This window comes from Carassius auratus, chromosome 19 (assembly GCF_003368295.1).
Source record: "Carassius auratus strain Wakin chromosome 19, ASM336829v1, whole genome shotgun sequence".
NCBI classification, from domain to species: domain Eukaryota; kingdom Metazoa; phylum Chordata; class Actinopteri; order Cypriniformes; family Cyprinidae; genus Carassius; species Carassius auratus.
The window spans coordinates 24,158,785-24,179,329 of record NC_039261.1 but is presented as its reverse complement, the minus strand read 5'-3'; the positions used below and the strand labels follow the sequence as shown (position 1 = coordinate 24,179,329).

The 20,545-nt window shown below is 38.8% G+C and overlaps 1 long non-coding RNA gene across 1 annotated transcript; it reads right to left on the bottom strand.

The window, feature by feature from the left end:
• Nucleotides 1-285: 285 nt before the first annotated feature.
• Nucleotides 286-4,946, bottom strand: LOC113120290 (uncharacterized). The gene is made up of 3 exons (XR_003294580.1): nt 4,679-4,946; nt 4,337-4,375; nt 286-1,785 (listed from the first exon to the last, which is right to left on the bottom strand). It is a non-coding gene; the product is annotated as an uncharacterized LOC113120290 (long non-coding RNA).
• Between the last annotated feature and the right edge of the window lie 15,599 nt (nt 4,947-20,545).

The following is a 20,545-nucleotide window of genomic DNA, read 5'->3' as shown; positions in this document are numbered from 1 at the left end:
AACATATATTTGTCCATTACGGAAAACAAGCTATGTACTATTTGCATGAGTAGCCCAGCAAAGAAGCCCATGCCATTAACCTTGACTCATTTTTACGTTCGCGTAGCCGTACACATCCAAGTTAAACACCCACCCAGACTTACACACATACTGTAAACAGACGATAGATAAGCACAGCTACACAGGGGATTGAACACCATATGGAGCCAAAGTCAAATACACACACGCACACATGACTGCACACACTCACACAGACAGAGAGAGAGAGCGCGATCTACTCACAGAATGAAGCAGACGACACCGGGAGCTAATATCAAAGGATTGGCACGGATACAAGCTGGCTGCGTCCCGTCGGGAATGCTGACAGATTCCGGGGGAAAAGAGGAAGGAATATCGGAGGACACCTCTGAAACGGGGAGGGGGAAAGCAGATCTCACGCTTTTTTTAAGATCGGAGGTTAGGTTTCCGTCTCTTGTTCTTGTTGCCTGGCTCTCCTTGTGGAATCTTTTGCCAAACGCTATCAGGTTCCTGATTTTGACTTGAGATCCAACAGCATTTTGTCTGGGGTAAACAGGAGTACAGAAGAAAAATCAGTCGGGAAGGCAAATAAAAAAAATTCCAGCAGGGATAAAATAACTCAATTCTGTCCTTTGCTCTCCCAGAGGCACGGAGAGGGGGATAAAAATGGAGTTTGAGAATGGAGTGACAAGATAAATACCTAAAACTGCAAAAATGAGAAGCCAACAGAACATTCTGTTTCAGATACGGGGGGAAAGCTTCTCCCTCCTTTTCCCCACCCTATCTCAGTCACTGCAATGTGTTACGGTCTCCCTTACAGTCTTAAGGGTCATCTGAAAGAACAAAAAAATCTAATTTTCAAGATGAAAAGAAGATGAAAATGGAAAAAGAAGCTTAACTTTTCAAAAGGTAGGAGTTTGCGACGATCTGTGGCATCTGGCCCCCTCCCTCCAATTTTCGCTTTCTTTGGTCTTGTTCTCCTACTGACTTTCAATTTACCTGAATCTGAATAGCAAAACTAAAGCATTTAAAACATTTTTCCTTTTTTACCCAGATTGGAGGAGAACGGAATTGTCAATCCAAAGCATGCCACCATCTGATCTCTCTTTCTTTGTTTTTCTTTCTAGACCTACACCGTAAAACTGTTGAATGTTAGTCTAAAATTTGAGATACAAAATAATTCCAAAGTAGGTCTTTCCCTTATCAGAAAAAGTGAGAAAAAAACAACACCAAATGCCACAGATCGCTAGAAGATGGCCATCAGAACAGGCCTGCAATCTGATTCTGAGTGGTGGGGTGCTTGAACATATCCCCCAGAAAAACCACTTGAACTTCTAGTTCTCCATTTTCAGCTGCCTGTCAGGCAGGAAGTTCAATTATCTCCCGTTGAATGGTATCGCTTAGGATCCTCTCTGTGCGATATGAAATCAAAGGATCTTCGTTTGATTAGATGACACTTATTCCTTTAGCCCCTCAGGGTTCCGTTCCAACTTAAAACGCTGGATGGATTCAGAGTAGTAAACGTCAAGTGATTTCATTAAAAAAATCCCAATCAAGGATTTGTTCCTTCTTTTCAGTCCTACTTCCTTTTTAATGCCAGATATCCTCAAGTCTCTGTGCTCCTGTCACCGTGTTTCTGCTTGCAGGAAAGTAGGTGCATTCTGAGAGCGTCTGGGGATGTATGGAAGAAGAACTTGCTGTCAGCAGGCAGGAGCGGTAAGATGCACCAAGGGTGGAGAAATGAGCCTTTACGGAGCAGGAAACAGCCTGGAGCCGGAGGAACAGACAATTAGGAACATATAATTAAAGCAGGAAAAGACATAATGATGTAATGCCAGGGATCTAGAGTGGCCCGAAATGGTCTTTTTCCATTACTTGCTCATTTTATGAGTGCAGTCGCATCGTCCACACCTCTTACTCTATGATGTCCTTGCACTGACATTCTCCCTTCCTTCAAGCGTTCCCATCTTCTCTGTGTACCTCTGTCCTTGAACTTCTCTTTCAATACAGTCTTGCCTCTTATTCCATATATACGAGCTTCAAGCACAATTCTCTCTATATAAAAAGTAATTACAGTCGATTGTCCTTCACATGAAGTGAGAAGCCAATGCAAATGCTTTAAACAGAGAACAATCGCTGCGAGTGAAGTGGTGTTACGAGGGACCGTATGGAAAATGTTCTCTGATAAATATTAGCGAAACACTGGCTTCTTGCATGCTTGAATGTTACGTAAGCCTGTTAGCCGGAGCTGGAATAAAGAGAGAGGGGAAGCCGGTCAAGTGGTTGCCATGTTTCTAAATCTGCCAATCTACCAATCTACTGTGCTTTTAAACATGAACGCTCACAAGCTGATGCTTTTTACAGCATGGAATGAGAATCGAGTGTAAACACATTTAGCCATTAAAATACATAATGCTTTGGCTCTCAAATCAAATTTGATTTGTTTTGACTCGTTCAAACAAATCTAATTAGGTATTTACAGGCAATGATTTGGGTTTGTTTGGCTAACATAATGTATTACTTTTATAAATATTTGGACACATTTGATCTGATTTTGGGATTTGTTGTCCTGGTTTCTGTGCGACAGCTGTGCCAATGTGTTTTACATAAGAAAACAATCAAAATGTGTCTCTCCAGGGAAAACATTCCCTTCAAACGCACATCAGTGCATTTATCCTTGAAAAACATGCCATGTCACAGGTAAATCAAGGCACTTCTTAGTACTATCTGATTGTGTATGAAGCCGAACCAATCCATTTTTGCCTACTCAAAGCCTTATTACACCATTTTAGAAGCAGTCATGTTAAATCAATAGGTCTGAGCCCTAGCAGACATCAAACTCCGTACCTTCGGCACACATATTAACAAAGACTTCAGCAAAGGGCGCCAAGATCACATTCTGTACTTTTCTCTCTGTGATCTAATGCATCCGCGAGCGAGTCAGAGCAACGTGCCAAGAAACCAAGTGAAGGTGAGAGGTTGAAAACGAGTTTCGTTTTTCTTTTGCACTTCTCGCGCTTGGCACAGTGAAACATAATTCGGTCTGCTTTGTCATCCTCTATTCCAGCCCCTCTCTGTCTGAGATAGCGGCTCTGAAAAGGATTTACAACTCTGAAGATTTCCCTGATAAATCCGATGCCTCGCATCATCTCAGTTACACAGAGGTAGAGACAACAACAGTATTTCACTCCGTAATATCACGCAACTCTATTTCACGGAAATTTATGAATCACGTCATGCAGGCGATAAGTCGGTTTCCAGTATATCGCCTTACTCATCATCGCTGCTTTATACTTTTGTTATCTTTTGCAATTGTTTAGGAAATGTTGTCCTTATATCTGCGTTGTCAAGAGGTGGGAGATCCTCATACTACGGTTGACTAGCAACTGACAGGAAGTTTATTGCTCAGCGGTTGCTCTTTCATCGCTCAGAAGTCTTAATGGAGGTCTTGGTGTCTAGGAAAACCAAATAAGACAACACTTGAAATACAGTAAGAATACAGAGCTATTAATTTATTATAAACAGAATTAGTATTTGATGAGAATTTGGGTTAACCCTGAGATCCCTGGCTCTTGATTGCGAACATTGGCATTTTGGTGAAACTTGAGACAACAAATTAACATCTTAGAGGTCTCTCCATTTGGTCTCCATTAAGTGACATCACTCTCTAAGAGAAACAAGAGATACTGAAGAGAACTCATTGGGAGATTTATTTGCAACAAGTTCGTATGCCATATAAAAGCTGCTGTATCCAAAATGAGCGTTTTATAAATTTGATTATATGCTTCCCCTTCCTCCCAGGTGCTAAAGTTAAATAACCTTCACACTCTCATAGCATAGACAGCACAAGCACAGCATCGTGGGTAAGCTGTCACAATCACCATCAATCTGCATGCTCATTGCCTCACCCATGAAATACAAGCAGAGTTCATCAGCAGACGCATATACGGCCATGACGATATACGAGTACTGCGTGTGTGTTTGTGCGAAGCACGTGTGAAAGATGTGTTTGACCTGAGCGCATTGGTTTAGGTTGAGCGCTCCCGTGACACAGACAGTTGTTAATGGCTGTTGAGGGATGGACAGAAGGGGGCTAGTGGGGGGAGCGGAGTGGGGGGACCGTGACAGATGAGAGAAAGAATGAAAGATAGATAGAAAGAAAGAGTAGGAGGAGACGATGAGAAGGGATAAAATGGCTGATGGACAACAGATCAAGGGAATTCGGGGGTGGGGGGGGTATGATTGTAGTCAACTCATAGTGCATCATGCATGAAAAAGGGGAATGAAGAAGAGCAAACAAGAAAAGCAAGACACTTACCCGTACACACTTTACTTGCGATGCTGTTAGTCTACTGCCCTGGCAGAGAGAGAAAGACAAACAATTAAACCTCAACAGAATTCCAAAAGAACTGATATTCTAAACACATACACAAAGAAAAAAAAGCAAGAGAGAAAAGGACGAACATCAGATGGAGATATAAGAGGAGCTCAAGTGTCTGAGCGGCTCGCTGCATCAGTCCCGGTCATATGCACACATGCAAAATGACTTGCTAATCGGAGTCTTAGAGAATTACACGTGGGGCTATAAATCAACATGTCAGCATTCATGCACTCACACACACATGCACACAGCGGCATGAACCGGCTCCACAGGCACTACCTCAGAGGACGCTAGGCTCTCCCCTCCTCCTCCTTCCCCCTGTTCTTCCCCTCTCTCTCTCTCTCTCTCTCTCTCTCTCTCTCAGCCTCTTCTGCGGTTTCTGGTTATTCACCACAGATCATTTCCCAAGAGAATGCAATGGTGGGTCCTCTTCATTTTCTGCGTCCTTGCCATCCTTCCATTTCACGCCCCCCCCTGTTCCAGTCCAGCAGAATTGAGCTTGCTGTAATTTCTGGCAGCTGGGCTAATGTGTAAACTGCATTCCTGCCCTCTCGTTCTCTCTCTCACTCTCTCGTTGTGTTTCAGTGCCTCTTCAGCACTGCCTCCAGTCCAATCAGAAGCACATCTCTCTCTCTCTCCCTGTCTCTCTCGCTCCCACAAATACTGTAAAATAAACATTGAAATGTACATTCATCACAGTCACACTGGTCTCCTGAGCTTTATCCACCATTAAAACACACATACCCCATGACAAGGATGATTTCCACGTACAGTACTCTACAATTCCTTGTAGAAACGATGGATTGAGACATTTAGAAGTTACTATACAAGTGATTTAAAAAAAAATTAAACCATTACAGAAAGCAAAATAAACTACTGAAACTATAATAATATATTTATGATTATAACTATATGATATGAAACTGTCTGTTGTTCCAGGCAAACAATGTTGTACATTAGTAGTCTCGTGTCCTTTGAATTACTTTTTGCTCACATAATAATGTCAAATTAACGGTTAATTAAAAAAAAATTTTTTTAAAGGTTTCTAATGCTCACAAAGGCTTAATTATTTGATAAAAAAATTAGTAAAAACTGTAATATTGTGACATTACAATTTAAAATAACTTTTCTATTAGAATATATATTTTTTAATGTATCTATTTCGGTGATGCAAAGATACATTTTCCGCATTATTACTCCAGGCTTCAGTGTCACATGATCCTTCAGAAATCATTCTAATATGCTGATTATTATTTCTATTATTATCAATATTGATAAAATGTGTGATTTTTTTTAGGATTCATTAATGAATAGTTCAAAAGAAAAAATGCACAATGAAGAAGATACAATCAAACAGTAGTTTATTCCAAATCCACAGGAGAACAGGTAATCCAAGAGAGGTAACATCCATCATAAACTTCAAGGGACAAATAATACAGAACAAAGGCAAACAAAACAAACTAGAGCTTAAGTACAAACACAAATGAGGATAATTAATAGAACTCAGGTGAACAGAATGATATAATCAGACACGGGGAGAAATGAAGGTCACAATGAGCACATCGGGAATGAAAACACAACAAGACAGTTCTGTGGTGTGACAGCGACCTTGCAATGCAGAGGAAAAAGTGTGGGATGGAGGGGGAATTAGGAGGAGGACAAAGGAGTCGATGTGGGATGGTGACAGTGGATGGCAAAGGGCTGGCAGAAAGAGGATCAGGAGGTGACCAGATGACCAGGAGGAGGATGAATGACAGAGTCCAGGGAGGTGATGACAGAGGGAGGAGCCATTTAGGAGGCAGAATGAAGGGCTGATGACTCCAGGGGGCAGGGACAAGGGAGGGATGAGGGAGCACAGTGGAGTTGGTGGACTGATGGGCTACGGTGGAGACGAGGGAGCTGGAAACCATAGTGGAACCAATGGGTCTCAAGACCGAGTCCCTTTCAAGGGATCCTCCAGACACAACACCAGTGGAGCTGGAGACAGGCAGACCAGCGGTGAGCCCACACCACAGATGATGAGCAGAGAGGCTGATGGGAAGGGTGTTGAGGAAGGGAACAGGTCAATGAGAGGAGGCGGGCGAGGGAGGTTGGGTGATATATTTTCCCAAGTAAACTGGTCGGGTGAAAACTGAAGGTTGGTTATCTCTGACTGCAAGTCTATTAAATCTCCCAGGTCCGGTTTGTGTTCACCCCCAGTGGTGGCGCTGTGGGCAGGGCTTTCCCATTGCCCAGCAATCTCCACAGCTGTATGCATTGTTGCTTGAGCTGTCGGCTCTCACACCTGGTCAGACACTTGGGTCCTAGCCTCCAGGGCAATCGTCATCTCTGTCGCACCTGATGGTGATGGCTCAATGACCACAACAGGTTCTGGGCTCTCCATCTGTGGTGGGCTCGGGCTGCTCTGCACCACAGGCTGGTCCTTGACTGGGCTCTTGGTCCTGAGTGGGGCTTGTGTTGTTGTTGGAGATGTCCACGGTCAGATGTTACTTGCAGGACACCAGCACTCACTCGATGAAGGTGACGATGACCTCTTGAGGACCATCCCCAGACAACTGCGCTCGTGTGATGGTGTTAGGTCCAGCTCGATAGAGCGAGCAGAGGCAGTTGTCCAGGTAGTGTGTGAGGTTAGCAAGGAGCACAAAGTCTTTAGTGTGGTCCTCAAGAGAGCGATTCCCCTGGAGGACGAGGATGGCAGGTTCATCCATACAAAAAAATAAAAACGGTCAAAGACAGCAAACAAAACGAGGCGAAGACGCTGCTAAAATAGTTTTTGTGGTTCGGTATTCTGTCACTGAACGGGCTGGATGAACATAAGTCCAAGATGAAGAAGATACAATCAAACAGTGGTTTATTTCAAATCGACAGGAGAACAGGTAATCCAAGAGAGGTAACATCCAACATAAGCTTCTTAGGGAATAATAATACCGAACAAAGTACAAAGTACAAACACAAATGATAATAATTAATAGAACTCTGGTGAACAGAATGACATAATCAGACACGAGGAGAAATTAAGGTCACAATGAGCACATGGGGAATGAAAACACAACAAGACAGTTCTGTGGTGTGACAATTATTGCATTTACAATAACTGGGTAATAACTAGGTAATAATCCTGGACTTTACCTTATGCCATGTGTTGCTTTATACTACCCAGTACTTTCTCAAGTAAGTACACAATATGTACAGTACATGCACTGTAAATTAAAGTCTAATTGAAAAATATTGATTTAAACAAATGACAGATCAAATATCTGGCACCTAACCATCCTTGCACGATAAAAAAAAAAAAAAATCCTAGAGTATTATGCGCGATATTATGATCAGGTACATGTTCTCGAATGCTCTGTTGAGGTTTATTTTGTGATAGTGACTTTTATCCCTAAATTACATAGTGTTTTCAGCCTTAAGCCCAGGAATTTATTCACACAACAAGCCAGATGTGATGCCATACTCGAGGGCTTCGGTTTATAGTAAACAATAAATCCCAAATAATAATAATACAATTTACAGTACCATCTACTCCACTTTTCTTCATGTGGCAATTCAGTGGAGTGCGAAGTCTAGTTTGACCGCGCTTTACCCTGAAAATCATGTCAGTCACACAATATCTGGAAGACATCAATGTACATAGCAGCTTTTCATGGATGTATGCACATATAACACATGCACATACATCAATACTGAAGTAATAAACCATGAGACGGTGTGTGTTACAGTGAATTTACCAAGACTAAGGAGTATGTCAGTCACAATGTCAAGTGAATTCTAAGTGATAATAGTCTGAAGCAACATCCATGTACAATTCAGCTGACACAAGTGTACGTATATATCAGCTATTATAAAAGGTATAAATATGCCTCATCCAACAAGATTCATAAATATTGTATATTGTGCTATAAAATTTAATTTATATAATATTTAATAAAATATGGCTCATTTTAAAACATAATTGCAAGTAAAAGAGTGTTTGCACATATTTGAACATGCAAGGTTGAGGCTTTAAGCTCATCACTGCAGGAGTCTCTCATGTACTGTCTCATTCAATCACATGCATTTACACTCACAGTTTTCTCTCTCGCTCTGCTCCAGCTCAGAGTGATGCCCTGTAGGGAATTGGTTATTGTGAGTCCCTCGTCGGTCTCATTTTCCCTCTCTTTCTGTAAAACAATCATTCCCGTACATGTTCCTCCCGTAGAAGAGACATTGAACGCACCCCAAACAGAAGCAAAAGAGTGTTTTGATTGGACAGCGCACATGATTTATTATCATTAGCATGAGCATGAGCTATCCATTCTGTTCTGGTAGAGTCAGCTCTCGCTGGGACATTGGTCCGCACAGGTGACAGCAGGAAATGAGATCTCGCAGCAGGAGCTTATTGATGTATGTAATGCACGGCAGTGTTTTCACCTGAGATTAAAGCAGCAGAAATGAGGGAGGGAACATGGAGCGCGGAAGCACAGAAAACGAAAATGCCAACAGGGCCACTGAGATGAAAGGTTAACTGAATTCACAAACTATTATTGACCCCAGAATATTACATTAGAAAGGTGCGAGTTGCCCTTCTGGCGATTTGTACTACCTGTATCAAGTGAGCAAGTGTTTTCTATTAAATAACCTCTCATATAAACTAACAATAGCTTTAGCATTTATCTGAGAAAATGACATAGAACATAGAACATGGAACTAAATGAATTAGGGAATTGGGAATATGGCACACAGGTGATACAAAAGTGATTCACATTATATGTGATTAACATAATATATTTTATGTATTTTAAAAATCAATACATTCACATCTGAATGGAAAGCAACCTCTGTAATCGTCCAGCGTCACACAGTCTATTTTGTTCAGTGATAAGCTGTGTGGGAAACCAACAACAAAAAATCCACCAATGCCGAGAAGAAAGTGCTGTGCAGTTGAGCTGAAAGATGCTGTTTGGTCAGCTTTTCATAATCTCATAATTATTCAACCCATGTAAACATTGCTGTTTTTAAGTTACATATTTGTATAGTAGCGAACAAAATTAAGCCATTAGAAATGCTATAAGAAACAGAATTAGCTTAAGCTGTTATATAAACATGTATTTGCAAAAGTTGAGCTGCAAATATGGTAAAGTCAACAGAGCTGGCACAAAAGCTATAGAGAGGAAATACTGTAATTTTATCACTTTAGAAAATCTAAGGCTACATGAAGATTTCCAAAACACTAAAAATGCCTGGAAACGCAGCAGGCAGCCTTATTCCTTAGCTTCAAATGTGTTGAACCAGAAAACCTGAGGGTGTTGCAGAAAAAGCACAATATCATGAAATGTTCGATCTGAGAAGCTAAGAAAAACTTGCTATGTACTGCCAAAGAATTTCAAAATGACCTGATGAAAGAAGGAAAAATCTTTTTAATGCAGATAAGAAGAACACAAGGCAAGTAGGGCCCTCATGTTGGGGAATCTTGCTCAATGGTACTTTTGGCCAAGAAAAACTTAAAACATGCTGAAATTCATTTGGATATACCTGTGGAGTTTTGGATGAATGTTTTATGGAGTGATGTGACCAAACTGGGACTTTTTGGACCCATGGAGCAGTGATATGTTGAGTCTAAAAAGGCAAGGATTTTGAGCAGAACACCATCCCTATGGTCAAACAGAGTAGAACCAGTTGTGTTATGAGGTGTTTTGCTGTTGCAGGAAGTGGAAATCATGACTGTATGAAGGACATCATGGATCCTTTGAAGAATCAGGCCATTGTCAAGCATTTGGTGCAGAAATTGAAGCTAGGTCAGTGGAAATTCCTGCCGGACAATCATCCCAATGTTTACATCCAAAACTAATGAAGATTGGTTCAGGGATGGGTTGTAGAATGTTCTCGAGTGGCCTGTAGTCTTCAGATTTAAATCTCATTGAATATTTTTGGTTGGATTGAAGAAGGCGGTGGAGATGTGAAAACCAAAGATCACTGGAACCACCATTTCATTGGAAGCTTTGTCAAGTGAAAATAGGTCCAAGATTGCAGTAGAGAGCTGACAGAAGTTTCTAAGCACTTACAAGCAGCATTTATTATTGGAGGTAATAAAGAAAAAAAAGATCTTGCACCAGTTTGACTTTTTGGGGTTGATTTATTTTGTACAATAATTTTTTGAACCAATTAAATTTTGTTTCCATTATTCATCAACTCACCTCTTTGTTTATTAATAAACATTCTCTACTAGTTTACTTTTGTTTTCATAAAATGTTGTCATCTGCAGCAAAATGTCTTCTTGCAGGTCAAACGGGTTGAATAACTTTGATTGCAACTGTATGTATGCAAACTTTTAAAATATTTATTATGTATTATTAGATAAGTAATAAGGTCTAGATGGATATTTAGTGAATGCTAAACAGGCTAAAAGTTTCTCCAATCATCATCAAAAAAAAGTATGTCAACTACATTTTCAGGCATGTTTTTCTTTCAGAAAAAAATCCATATCTATAGTAAATATCTTTCTTCACAGAAATGAATTAGAAACTGTTAAAAGTGATCACCCCCAGTAAATGAGAAAAGTTTCCTTACATTTGTGTTAGCATCGTTTACGCTACTTTAATTTGTGTTAAATGGAAGTAGGATTTATGATTCTCCCATCTAATCCAATATACATAAAAATCATTTCATGACTGAAAAACAAGACTATAATTCAAAACTTTGTGAGGATTTTAAAATTCATGGACACGCTTTACTGCCTGTTGCATGAACACTTCAGTCTATAGCATAAAGTCATTTATAGGGTCATCTACTGACAGTAGGCTTTGCATAAATATAATATAGGCTTATGTATATCTAGGGGCTTGATAATTATGTAAAAAAAGGGAAAGATGAAACAAGGAGACCAATCAAATTCCTCTAAGCTCTGTACAAACTGCAGACCAGGCCTGTCATGTACACAGAGATATGAATGTGATTTCCTCAAACCAGCCTTTGATTGATGCTGTCATTTTCATTCATTTTAACATCACAACAAAAACAACTGAGTAAGTAAATGTGGAGAGTTAGATCGCCATCATCAGCTGTGTTTGTTAACACATAAAAGCAAGATCAGCTGCAAATCACCATTAAAGAAGTAATAGTAAATAAAATGTCACTTAGCAAAGACTTACACAAAGGGCCCTGATTAAGGCTTGTGTTAATAAAAACTCACTTAAATGTCCAAAATGATCTAGTAACATCTACTGATTATTGTTTTTAAGGTATGCAAAATAGCACATCTTGTCAGTTTTTATTTGACAAGTTACAAAACACAAGTCTTTAGACAAAATGCAAAACTACTAATAACTTCTCAACCTATTTCAGTCTTCTCAGCATTGCCATTTAATTCTGCCTCTCTCCATTCACATCTCAATAATAAATCTACATGCAGTTTTAAGTCAAGATTTTTTTTTTTTTTAAATCAGAAATTATACTTTTATTTAGAAAAGGTGCATTAATTTGACCAAAGGTGGCCGTAAAATACAATTATGATGGTACAAAATATTTCAAATAAATGATGTCTATGGATTCATCAATGAATGCATCAATTAATTCTGAATCAATGTCACAAAATAGTAGTTTTCTTTGATAATAATCAGAAATGTTTCTTGAGAAGCAAATCAGCATATTAGAATGGTTTTTGAAGGATCATGTGACACTGAAGACCAGCTTAATGATCCTGAAAATTCAGCTTTGTTATAAATTTCAGTGTTCAGTTTTGTTGTATCACAATAATAACATGAATTCATTTAGCTATGATAATCATGTAGTGGAAATCTGTTATTGTGACCCACCTACTCTTAATTATTACACCTTTAATTGGCAGGTTTCTGAAAATGGGATCAATGTTGAGCAAAATAAGTAATTGTGCATTAACAAATAATTTTACTCCCATATTTATTTAGTATGCAAGTCATTCACATATTCCCAATGATTCTTGTAAACTCCCAATGTGAGGTAAGTTGTCTCACTGGACCACTTTTTAAACATATATAATTAGTAGTTGCTTTAGTTAAATGTCTTATTTCTGCTTGACTAGAGAAGAACTAGAAGAGAAAAGTGGCAGATTTTATCACACTCTCCCCCACCCCCAACCCCCAAAAAGAGACAAGTAATCCAGGTTAAATTAAACGTAATCAAGCTCACCACTATGTGGCCCTATATATGTCAGCTGGACTGAAAGAGGACACGACGGAGAGAGAGAATCGTTCTGTTCTCCCGGGTTTGACTGTGTGGTCCTTCTGTTCATAGAAAGAGAGAGAGGCAGATTGACATTCCATCCCACAACACGACCTCATCCATGGAATAGTGATTAGCCAATCAGCATTCTGCTCACATGAGCTCCACTATCAATGAGTGAGTGAGACAGAGTGAGAGATAGTGAGCCATGCAGAAAGAGAGAGAGAGAGAGAGACAAGGTGGGAAAGGGTGGGCTGCAGGTTCGATGAAGAGAAGAGGGAGGGAAAAGCAGGAGGAGGAGAGGGGAAGGGAAGCACGGGAATGTTGATGCAAAGTACAGACAAATGCGGAGATGAAGCATTAAGCGTGACTGATGAAGATGTATGGTGAGCGCACATGCACACTCACACACACAAACCACAGGACGGCTAAATTCATGCACGTTCACCGTGTTGACTCATACTGCCTCACAGAAGACGGGAGAGCGAGAGGGGCACAGGCCGACAGGTCCACACGCATGTGCAGATGTGTGCTCACTCTCTCTCTCTCTACACTCGCTGGCAGAGATACTGCAGGCAGAGTCACCTTAGCAAGGCCACGGAGATACGGATATTAGGATACAGAGGACTGTGTGTGTGTGTGTGTGTGTGTGTGTGTGTGTGTGTGTGTGTGTGTGTGTGTGTGTGTGTGTGCGCTGGAACGAGGTGGAACACCGAGGGGAAAGGTAAAGAGAAGGAAACGATATAAAGAGATTACTGAGGTCTTGTTCTCAGGAGGAGAGGTCTGAGAAGCAGTAAATGTCTCTCCGTTTGCTCTCTAGTGTAAGAAGAAACTATTGGGATATTAAAGAGATTTTGTTTGATTTCCTGTAGGGGCCAAAGACTGAAAGAGGGATGAAATCAGACAGTGAAAAGAAAAAGGCGATAAGATAATAAGAAGGTTTGAGAGAAAATATGACAGACTGGAGGACGAGATGAAAGACAAGAAGGAGAAAATAAAGAGACAAGAGAGAGAAAAAGATGGAATAAAAAATAGAAATTTGACCAAAGAGATAAAAGACAGAATAACTGATATTACAAAAGGTGAATAAAAATAGGTGGAATATATAAAAGTAGCGGCTATTTGCACTGTGTAAACAGTGATATATTTACACTAAGTGCAGATAACAATGGATTCTATTTGCACTATGTTAAAAAAGCAGTATTTTTTAAAGATATGTTATTTACACTAAGTGCAAATATTTATATATTATTGTTAAAATAGCTGCTATTTATACTACTTAATGCAAATAGAGGCAATTATCTGCTCCTCTGTAGTGTAGTACATTTTAAAACAGTATGCAATAATAATGTATTATAATTTGAATTCAGATTTAAAAAAAGGAAAAAATAAAATGAATGCAGAAGAGATGAAGATGAGACAGCTGAGAAAACAGATGGCATGAAAAAAAGATGAAAGAAAAAGTGTTGAGGATGAAGTAGATTCAACAAGAGAAAATAGTTGACATGAAAAAAGAGATAGAAGAAAATAGGAATAAGAAAGAGAACAGAGAAAAGATGAAAGGCAAGAAAAGTGAAAGAAAGAAATGGAATAAAAAATGCAAAGCGTACGAGGGATGAGAGAAAGAAGAGATAACAGAGAGAAAAGAGATTGGATTGGACAAGAAGAGATGAAGGGAAGAGACGAATAAAAAGTATAAAGAGATTGCATGAAAGAAGAGATGATAGAAAAAGAGGTATGAGACAAAGAAGAGACAACAGAGAGAAAAAGATGAAAGAGAGATGAGATGAAGAATTGACAGCGGAAGAACGAGAGGGATGAGAGGAGGGAATCATCTCTCACAGAGTGTTCAGCGGGGATCCATCATTCGCTGTATATGTGCTACATGCAGTGATCAATGTGATGATAGGAATCTGCGAGAGGAAAAATGATCTCACAGCAGCTCCTCCAAACACACGCCACTGAAGCAGCACTGCAGTCCGACAGCACCAGAGGCTCACTGCAATTAATGAAGCGCTACAAAAGTTCAGCGCGGTTCAGGCTCCATGTGATGGAGAAATCTACACAGGCTTGAGTGTGCAGTCTTCCCAATGACTTCTGAAAGCAGAGCAGCTCAATGTGAGCATCGCCGAAACATGTGGTCATCTTCAAGGTGAGCATAATCACCATCTGGACGACCATCTGCAATTATGTAACATTTTCACTTCAAAAGCAGGCAGTGATTTGTGGGACGGCGTGGGGGAAGGTGAGTCTCCAGTGCATCATTTCATGATGTAATGCTCCGGACATACGGAATATGCAACCAAGCATGGTGGAGATTACATCCTGCAATATGCTCTACCACATGTTCACATTATCTGTCTATGAAACGTGGCTTATGTGATCCTTTATTATAAATATATATATATATATATATATATATATATATATATATATATATATATTAAATTATACAATTAGTTCCAGTTCACTGATTTGACTAGACGGCATTTTAGCATTCATATTTTCTATAACATTTCTGTGGATGTAAAGGTGCATCTCACAAAATGTGAATATCATGGAAAAGTTCTTTAGTGTTATTATAACAAATAATAAAAAATAAAATTTTGCTTTCTTTACAGCACAACCCTAAACAAAGCAAGACGCCACACTCAAGTGAAAGGTTACTACAAGAAAATTTCTACTCTTCAATTCTGGCAAATGTAAAACAGTGAAAATGTACAAAGCACGCAATGTTGCACCATTATAAACTCTCTCGGAAATCTCGCTAGTCTTCAAATAAACACTGTCACCAAATCTCCGGTCAATTTAAAATCCATCCGTTCAGCAGTACGCCAGTCTCACGTGAAATTGAGGTTTCAACACAAATAATAGAGGTTTCAACGCATCAATATAACTTCAGTAGCATTCCTTCTAAGCATAATGTGAATAAAACATCTGATAGAAGCAATCAAACCTCTCGATGCAGGGCTTAGTGGCGCGAAGGGCAACATTTAGGATGGAAGCCATTAAGGAGAAGGGCATTTCAAGAGCTTTTAGGACTCTTTATGAGTTTGTCTGTTAGCCTTGACTTGATTAGCTTTGCCATTGGTTTGTTTCTCACATCTTTTTCTTGCTTCTTGGTATTTGTCTACTATGACCACATTTTTAACGCCGCAACACTTTTCACTGCCACTGGTGGAACCCTTAACCTTCAGTGGCATGTGAAGGCTCATTTCGTGCTTAGCCCCTTCTTGCTTTTAGGTGACGTAGCTGAAAATGACACGGTGACCACCTGAAGCAGCATTGCACAAAGCAAGCAGCCATAACCGAGGTGAGAACATGTCTTGGAAATAATTGCACTCCTGTCATTCAAGACTCCCACGCGCTGTCTACACAGAAGGTCACTACATTTAACCTGACACTTGAACTGTCCATGTACCACAAGACACCTGGGCCCTCCAGGTCTAGATGAGGTTAAGTGCCCTGTCTCTGTTGTTCACATTAAGCTTTTTATTCAAGAGATTAAAAGTTCAAAAGCATATCGTTCCAAACCTGTGAGACTCTCTCAAAGGAACACAAAAGGATTTTTTTTGTATAATGTGTTTCCAAATACTATTCATTACAAATAAAGGGACACAAAAGCATTACACTGACATATATATATAATTGTCTATATGAGTTGTGCACTATATTCCAAGTAACCTGAAAGTAACTGATAGCTTTTTGTGTGAAACTAACTGAAATGTATATTTTTGCTTGAAAATATCATACCACTCTAGATTCAAATTATTTAGACTAGTCTTGTGAAATTTATTTAAAAAATAATTGTAACGATATGATTCAAAAGAATGATTTGTTCATGAATTCTTCAAATTACCTTTTAACTACATTTTAACTACTTTCAGACTTTCAGAAAGATGACTGACTTGTAACTTACTTGCAATAAATTAAATGTACTGTATGTTCACAAAGTTACTGTCTTCTATAGGACTTGAAACAGACTTTTTCAATTCAATTAAATTTTTTTATAGTTTTTAATGAAAATTGGCAAGAAATAAAAATTATTGTGATCCATACATATAAGCATACACACGTGTGTGTGTGTGTGTGTGTGTGTGTGTGTGTGTGTGTGTGTGTGTGTGTGTGTGTGTGTGTGCGTGCATGGATGAATTAATCACAATAAGCTCTATAACTTGCATTTAGAAAATAGACTTTTCATTTCATGCCGACTTTAAACTCCAAAATGACAAAAAACACAAAAGCATATAAAATCATTCATATATTCTTTTAGTCTTTTGAAGCCATATGATAACTGGCACGTTCACAATCCTCATTAACTTTCATTATACTGAAAAGAGCAGCCAAGATATTCAGTAAAAAATTCCTTAGTCTTTCACAAAAGAAAAAAGGTCATATGGGTGTGAAATGACATGAGGGTGAGTAAAAGATGACTGAATTACCATTTAAATTGATTTTCAGGGGTAATTTGTAGCTTCATGATGACTTCTTTCAAAATATATTACACTTTTATTTTTTTTGTCAAATGACTCAATCGATTTGAATGAACTGAAATACAATACCCAATTATTGGCTTGATCCATCAAATCAAATCAACATCAAATGCAAAAAAGTGACTTTAAATCACACACAATATATGATCAGAAACATCTGCAAATACACAATTCAAATTACCATCCTTTCCCTTAATATTGGAACATTTCTGACCCTGCTCTTCAACCGCTCCACGCAACCAAAGACTATCACAACGCTCCAGGCATCTCGGACATTTGCAAACAGACACGAGGCTCAAGCAATGATGAATTATCGGAAAATGGGCATTAAAACGTGCTCTCACATTGAGTCAGAGATTTGCTGGGATCAGCTTTCCGTGAGAACGTGCGCGGCTGAGGAGTTAGCACCTAATGTAATGTTGCTCTTGATAAATGCTGATAGTTGCAAAAGGTGACTGCCTACCTCACTCCCCTGAGGACAGATCTCAGATCAGTTTCAAGAGCATCATTTTGCAAATGTCATTTGGCTGGTTGTCCATAATGTTAAGATAATGCTATTTGCCTGCAAAGTGGAGGCAGCAATAAATGTCGAAGGACCCTGTGGGCATCACGACAGTGTCATTGCGTGCAATGAAACTTGCGTGCTTATTTTTTCGATCCCTTCTGCCTTCCCACCTTTTCTTCCCCTGCATTGCAGACTCAGGCCTAAGTGGTGGAGGCAGGCCGGAGCCAGTATCATGACACTGTGAGGTCAATGTGCTGGGCATTAGGAAAAGGACAATGCTGGAAGACTGACACCATTAGAGTTTGGCCGGCATTCCCGGGCAGCTGCCAACTGTCCACATCCATTGTCTCAGCCATCCCATAATACTAATCCCACCACACATATCAGTCTCTATAGTGGTTCCACAAAGCAGCGGTTCAGAGGAGGAGGCGTGTAAGCAGTTTGAAAAGTGGGAGGGACACATTATAGAACTTATGTGGCTGGCTCATGAATATTAATTAGGTGATGTAACGTTCAGCCAATAGCCCTGCTGATATGCTAAATGGCAGGTGAGCAGGGTGCTGCTACATCCAGTTGCATCCATGTTATCAGTAAATGCCCTAGTTCAGATAAACTGATAAATATCAGAGATCTGCCTCAACAATATTATTATAAAATAGGAAGATTCTGGCTAATACTTACTTGGCTGATATTTGCTAATCATGTCAATATATGCTTAAGATTTTATTTAACTGTGTTATTAAAATAGTAATGTTATTAAAGATGGCAAGATGAAGGCAAATGTAATTTGATCCGAGGGATTTTACTCTGCTTTGGGAATACATTACACTCAATAGTTTGGGAAACTAATTTTAAAAAATCAGTACTTTTTTTTTTTTATTCCGTAATGATGCATTCATTCAATTAAATATTTCATTAGAAACATTTTATTGAAAAATAAAAAGATTTATATTTTAAATTTTAATCTAAAATTGTAACTTTTTTTCTTCAAAATTTCATGGGTTTCCACAAAAATATTAAGCAATTTTTAACATAGATAATAATCAGAATGTTTTTCTTGATAAATAAATCAGCATATTAGAATAATGTCTGAAGGATCATGTGACACTGAAGACTGGAGTAATGATGCTGAAAATACAGCTTTGATCACATACATAAATTGTAATACTATTTCACAATATTAGTGTTTTACTACATTTTTGATCAAATGCAGCCTTTGTTGACCTCAAGAGACAATTAAAAAATATATATTTTTAACTTCACAACATTTCAGTGAAAAATCCTTGTTAAACCCTCAGTCCTTCCTTTTTTATTTTCACACAAATATGCAAGTAAAGTGAACCCAGAGAGCTTTCAATTGCTTATTAGAAAAGCCATTTTATTTTACTTCTCATTTTAGGGTCAATACTATTTTGTGATTCATTGCAGCACCATGAAAGTAGAAATAAAATGCACATTTCTAGTATTAAAACTCATAATTTGTTTGAAATGTTAAGGATCATGATATGTAATCAGGTGATTGAGTTGTACTCACCGATTAGAGAACGGCTGCTCTAGCGTTGTGGATAATACACAGCACAAGCAGCAGCTGTGTTTGTCCAGGCTGGACATCGGCTGGAAGGCCAGGTCGCACAGGTGCCAATTCTTTCCATTGTGTGGGCATGGATGATCTGCCAGCCTGTGACTGCACATGCTACACGCAGAAGGCCAGAAGGCCTGCCCTTCCGCAGGTGAATGTTCTGCTGGAAACGCTTCCCACACTAACCACTGAAGCAGATGGAGAAGGAAATAGAAGATGACAGCAAAAGCAACATTGTCAAAATACAGGTTTCTAAATGTGCAAGTGATCTGCAAATGTATAAAACTTTTGTAGCAAAGCAAACTTTAGTAATGCAGATTTATACTCACTCCAACTGATTTGCTGTTCAAGAAAGATTACTTATTATTATCATCAATGTTGAAAACGGTTTTGCTGCATCAGATTTTGGTGGAAACTATCTTTTTTTTCTAAAAATGAATGAGCTATTGTATTGTATTGTATTGAGCGAGGAAGTATTTTACGGTATTATTGGATGTGGCTTTGCACATTTGTAGACTCCAGTGGTTGTGGAGGATGATGGGTCGTGGTGAGTAGGGGCTGCTGAAGGACAGATTTGAAAGCAAAGCGTTGTGTGCACGGCATACGCAACACACAGAACAGAGGTTTCAGCCTGGAGTGAGAGAGCCAATGAAGGTCAAGCTCCTTTTTGAGTCACACTGTGATGAGCACATAGGTCACAACGCGACCTTACTATTCACCGAGCACCACCAGCCTTGCCAAGTTGGTTGAGGTTTTATCCTGCTATGGCCCTGCCATTTCTGACTGACCTTCACTGAATGTTCACAAAACAGAAATGTAAACTTTCAAATCACAAATAAAGATTCTGATTCAAATAACAGCTATACAGTCTTTTAAAACCCAATTCAATAGCTTTGAAGTGCATCGCGAGATACAAGCAGAGAAGGAGACTAAAATAACCATAAAAAAGCAAAGGACTTCATTTTAATTATACAGTAATTTTAATACTAGTAAACGGATGCCCAGAAGAATGAAAACTGTAGTTGTCACTTGTAAGTTGCTTTTTTTTTTTTTTATAATCATTCTAATTCTATAAAAAACTGTGAATTCCACACCACAACTATAATGATAACAACAAAGTGGAGCGATATTTTTGAATCACAAAAACTAAAAGTGATATTAAAAACATTCTTTTGTTTTTAACTTTTAATTCATAAAATAATTCAGAAAAAAAGTATCACTGTTTTAAAAAAAAAAAAAACTTGAAGCAGCACAGTTTCCAGCACTGATAATAAATCAGCATATTAGAATGAATTCTGAAAGATCATGTGACTGAAGACTGGAGTAATTATGCTGAAAATTCAGCTATACTTTTTTTTTAAGTATATTAAAACTGTATTTTTGATCAAATA